We start from the raw sequence: 6,000 nt of genomic DNA on the forward strand, positions 1-6,000 counted from the left end.
TCTGTAGTTCCCCTTCCAAATGGCTCCATCCTTTGTTCCCCCTGCCCCATGAAATTTAATATCCTATAAGCATTTGGCCTGTTTTTAAAATGGAAGCTATTTCTCCTGGGTTCTGTTAACCACTCTTTTATAAGTTCTGCCATTGCTATCCTTCATTATTGTTTTCCATTATATTTTTCCAAGTTGTAATCCCAGTCCCTCAAAACCACCTTTTCTCCAGTTATTATCTGTCTTTGAGTTTAAGTAGTTATCCTAAATTATACTATTTTCTGTATACTATTTCATGGATGTTTTACTATTTATAGTTCATCTAGCGATATTTTACTACTGGGCATTTTGCTGTTATATCTGTCACATACTGCTGCTCCAGTTCCTCCTCTGACTACCATTTTTCACTAATATATTACATCCTGCAATATTTGATTCTCAGTACTGAATTTTTTTAATGGATGTGCCTCATTAATTCCAAATGGGCTGAGTTGAATTTTTTGAATCAGAAATGAGCATATAAGCTATTAGATTTCCAAAGAAAAACACATATACAGAAATTACATCTCTGTAGATATCAAAATATCTCCCGGAGTTATACAAAAAGTTGCCATCTAATCTTCATCATTTCAATCAGCCTTAGCAAATATCTCAGCAGCAGAGCAAAAGGCTTCTGGAAAATTTGTAGAACATCGAGTTGATGGTGCAATTGTTCTGACGGAGCTACTTAACTGTATAATTTTCAAAATATTGACAAATATTTTCTTTAACAACTGCATTGGTGGTACGCCCAGCACCCATAGATCATTTTTGCTGAAATATTGAATACACTAACTTCAGATAACTTGAAGTTTCCTTCTGCTTTGATCGGGATCAGCTATTCATACATGTCATTCCTCTAATCTCTTTTTATTAGTATATTTTGATCTGTTTAGCATGTCCCCATAGGTCTCAATATACAAATTTAAGAACACATACATAGACTAAGGAGATGGCTATCATTTAAACTCATCATTGACATTTCCATTGTTCCACTAATTGTCTTACCCTACCTTCACTATTATTTGGACTACCTTGCTTTCTCTCTTCCTCAGGTCTGATGAAAGATCTTTGACCTGGAACGTTAAATGTTTTCATTTTCCATAGATGCCGCATGTCTGGCTGAGTTCCTCCTGTACTTCTACTTTCATTGTCTTTTCCCTAAAAGGCCAGAGGTCCCAACAAACTACACCACTGTTATTAGCACCAGAGGTTCCAACACAGCAGACCATTGTTATACTAAGATAAGGAATGCCTACTGTTCGGTGCTCAGACAATATTTCTGGAAATCTGATCACTTGTTTGTCCTCCTACCTGCACAGAGATAGAGGCTAAAGACCAGAAGCTCCAGAGATTAAGGCGACAATGAGGTGTTCACGAGAGGCAGAGGGGCAGCTGCTGAGTTACTTCAAGTTGGAGGAAAGGGTTGTGTTCAAGGATTCATCTGTGGATATGAATGAAGCCACGGACTTTATGAAGGTAGTTGTAGATGAGCGTGTCCCCACAAAAACATACAATCTTCCCCAGCTCGAAGCCCTGGACGAACCATGAGATCTACAATCTGCTGAGGGCCAGGTCAGACCCATTCAGGTCTGGCGACCAAGAAGGTCCAGGTATGATCTCTGGAAAGCCACCCACAGGCGAATTGATAACTCAAGACTATACTTGAATCAATAAAGGATGCTCAACAGTTGTGGCAGGGCCTGAATGCTATCACCTCCTATTAAGTAACATCAAGTGATATAAGGGACAATAGGGCTTCGCGTCCAGATAAGCTCAAAGCCTTCTATGCTTGATATGACTGTCAAAACATGGAGAATCCATCACAAACTCCCACAGCCCCTGATGGTCCTGTGATTTCAGTCTCTGGGGCTGATGTGCAAGCATCCTTCAGGAGAGTAAACCCATGGAAAGCATGTGGCCCAGATGGTGTACCTGGCAAACTACAAAAAACCTGTGCTGATCAAGTGGCTGGAGTGCCCAATGAGATCTTTAACCTCTCACTTCAGCAGGCTGAGGTACCCACCTGCTTCTAGCAGGCTTCAATTATACCAGTGCCTAGGAAGAACATGGTAATCTGCCTCAATGACCATCATCCAGTAGTACTCATATCCACAGTGATGAAGTGTTTTGAAAGGTTGGTGATGAAATATACTAAATCCTGCCTGAGAAGCGACTTGGATCCACTCTAACTTGCCTACCAGAGCAACAGGTCCACAGCAGAGGCCGTCTCATTGGCTCTTCATTCAACACTGCAACAACTGATCTGCAAAGATGCATACATCACAATGTACTTTATTGACTACAGCTCAGCATTCAATACTATCATCACCTCAAAACTAATCAATAAGCTTCAAGACCTTGGCCTCAATATCTCCTTGTGCATTTAGATCCTCATTTTATTTACTTGGAGATCCCAGTCAGTTTGGATTGCCAACAACACCTCCTCCATAATCTCCATCAGCACAGCTGCACCACAAAGCTGTGTGCTTAGTCCCCTGCTCTGCTCGCTTTACACTTATTACTGTGTGGCTAAGCACAGCTCCAATTCCATATTTCAAGTTTGCTGACCACACCACTGTCAAAGGCCAAATCAAAGGTGGTGACGAATCAGCATATGAAGGGAGATTGAAACCTTGGCTGAGTGGTCTGCAGGACCAAGGAGCTGATTATTGACTTTTGGAGGAGGAAACCAATGAGCCAGTCCTCTTCAGAGGATCAGAGGTAGAGAGGGTCAGCAACTCTAAATTCCTTGATGTTATCATTTCAGAGGACCTGTCCTGGGCCCAGCATTTATGAGGGGTGATTGATAAGTTTGTGGCCCAAGGTAGAAAGAGTCAACTTTAGAAAACCTAGCACATTTATTTTTCAACATAGTCCCCTCCTACACGTACACACTTAGTCCAGCGGTCGTGGAGCATACGGATCCCTTCTTTGTAGGAGTGGTCCACAGCAGGGGTGATTGATAAGTTCGTGGCTTAAGGTAGAGGGAGATGAGTTATACAGCTCTCATTACATGCACGTGCAGTTCAACTCTTTGAATGAAAATGCATTGATACCAAATATGCAAGGTATATTTAACTATCGAGTTAAAGACCAGTTTGAGGCGTTTCAAATCAAAAGGAAGAGAGGAACCTAAAATAGAACCAAGTGCATAGCCCTGAGCAGATTGTAATTCCAATACTACCAATTTAGGAATGGATAGTGTATCTTGGTCAAGTAACCAAAATTTCATATGTCAAATATTAATTGCCCAATAATAGAATCTAAAATTAGGTAAAGCTAGACCTCCATCTCTCTTGGCTTTCTGTAAATGTATTTTACCCAATCTCGGGTTTTTATTTTGCCAAATAAATGAAGAAATTTTAGAGTCAACTTTATCAAAAAAAGATTTTGGAACAAAAATCGGTAATGCCTGAAATATATATAAAAATTTTGGCAGAATAATCATCTTAACTGCATTAATACGACCAATCAAAGTTAAATATAATGGAAACCATTTAGATGAAAGTTGAGTAATATGATCAATTAAGGGTAAAAAATTAGTCTTAAATAAATCTTTGTGTTTACAAGAAATTTAATCCCAAGATAGGAGAAATAATTATTAATCAATTTAAACAGAAAGTTATGATACAATGGAAGTTGTTTATTAATCGGAAAAAGTTCACTCTTACTAAGATTTAATTTATAACCTGAAAAAAGACTAAATTGTGCTAATAAATCTAAAGCAGCAGGGATAGATTTTTGAGGATTAGAAATATATAAAAGTAAGTCATCAGCATAGAGTGATACTTTATGGGACTTTAAACCACGAGTTATCCCAATAATATTTGGAGATTCTCGAATGGCAATTGCAAGAGGTTCTAATGCAATATCAAATAATAAAGGACTAAGAGGACAACCTTGTCGAGTACCTCGAAAAAGAGGGAAAAAAGGTGAGCTTAAAGAGTTAGTACGGACCGAGGCCATAGGAGAATGATATAACAGTTTGATCTAGGATATAAATTTCGAAAATTTTTTGATCTTAACCAATTTGGGCTAGCGATCCCTATTTTAGGTAACATTTTTTCCTCCCTCTTTCCCGGATCGTGCGTTTCAAATTTGGAAGACTAAGGGTATTTCACGGTTTTTGGATTTATTTTTAGATGGTTCCCTTATGTCTTTTGAACAATTATCTAATAAATATAATTTACCAAGAATACATTTTTTTAGATATCTTCAAGTTAGAAATTTCCTAAGTACTATACTTTCTTCCTTTCCAATGCTCCCTCCTACAAATATTTTAGATACTATAATTAACCTTAATCCATGTCAGAAGGGTGCAACGGCTATTATTTATAATATTATTATGAAACTTAGGAAAGCTCCATTTGATAAGATTAGGTCAGATTGGGAACAAGAATTGAGTTCTATTATTTCCGTGGATGACTGGGGGCAGATTTTACAATTAGTCAATACTTCCTCTATCTGTGCTAAACATTCCCTAATTCAATTTAAAGTTGTTCATAGAGCACATATGTCCAAAGATAAATTAGCTTGTTTTTATTCTCATATTAATCCTTTTTGTGATAGATGTCCGGGGCAGATAGCCTCTTTAACTCATATGTTTTGGTCTTGTCCTACTCTGGAAACTTTTTGGAGAGACATTTTTAATATTATCTCAAAGGTATTGAATATAGATATCTCTCCTCATCCTATTACTGCTATCTTTGGATTACCTAAAATTTCCAGTAATCTCTTCCCTTCAGCCCGTAGATTGATTGCATTTCTTACTTTAATGGCGAAAAGATGTATCTTACAAAATTGGAAAGAGCCTAATGCTCCAACTACTTTTCTTTGGTTTTCTCAGACGATATTATGCTTAAATTTGGAGAAAATTAGAGGTAATCTTTATGATTCTTCACTTAAATGTGAACAGACCTGGAGATCTTTTATTCAATATTTTCATTTAATGTAATTTTTTTTTTCTCTTTTGTTCCATATTTATATTCCCTTCTTGCTTTTTTTAAAACTGTTTTTAATGGAGGTCGGGTTTGAGGACATGATTTTCAGTTCTTTGACTCTACCTGTTTCCAAGTTAGCCCATTGCTTTGCTTTGCTTTTAGTTTAGTTTCATGGTGGGTTTTTTTTTCGGGGTTTTTTCCTTTTCTCTATTGAGATATATATATAAAAATTAGTATACTATTATTTTACCATATTATTTTTTGTTTAAATTGCACTGTTTGTATCAATTTTTTCTTCTGTATTATATCTCCTGTAATTTCTAACAGTGTATTAGTGCCTTTATGGTTCACCCTTTGTATACTTATTCAATAAGAAGATTTAAAAAGAAAGAAAGAAAATGCAGAAAATTTGAAGTTAATAACTCACCTCCTTCTACCTTAGGCCACGAACTTATCAATCACCCCTGCTGTGGACCACTTCTGGAGGTCCCAGATGCTGACTTCTAGAAGGGACCCGCATGCTTCACAACCGCTGGACTAAGTGTGTAAATGTAGGAAAAAATAAATGTGCTAGGTTTACCAAAATTGACTCCTTCTAGCTTAGGCCACGGACTTATCAATCACCCCTCGTAAGTGCAATTACAAAGGAAGTATGGCAGGGCCTCTATTTCCTTAGGAGTTTGTGAAGATTCAACATGAAATCTAAAACTTTGAAAGTTTTCTGTAGCTATGTGATGGACAGTATATCGACTGGCTGTATTACAGCCCGGTATGGAAACGCCAGTGCATGTTAACAGAAAATTCTACAAAAACTAGTGGATACGGCCTAGTCCATCACAGGCCAGGACCACCCCACCATTGAGCACATTTAAATGGAGCAGTGTCACAGGAAAACAGCATCCTTCTTCAAGGATTCCCACCACCCAGGCATGCTCTCTTCTTACTGCTGCCTTCAGGAAGAAGGTACAGGAAACTCAGGACTCACACCACCAGCTGAGCACCACACATCATCAAAGAAGCACCATCTCTA

This window comes from Mobula hypostoma, chromosome 9 (genome assembly GCF_963921235.1).
Source record: "Mobula hypostoma chromosome 9, sMobHyp1.1, whole genome shotgun sequence".
NCBI lineage: Eukaryota > Metazoa > Chordata > Chondrichthyes > Myliobatiformes > Myliobatidae > Mobula > Mobula hypostoma.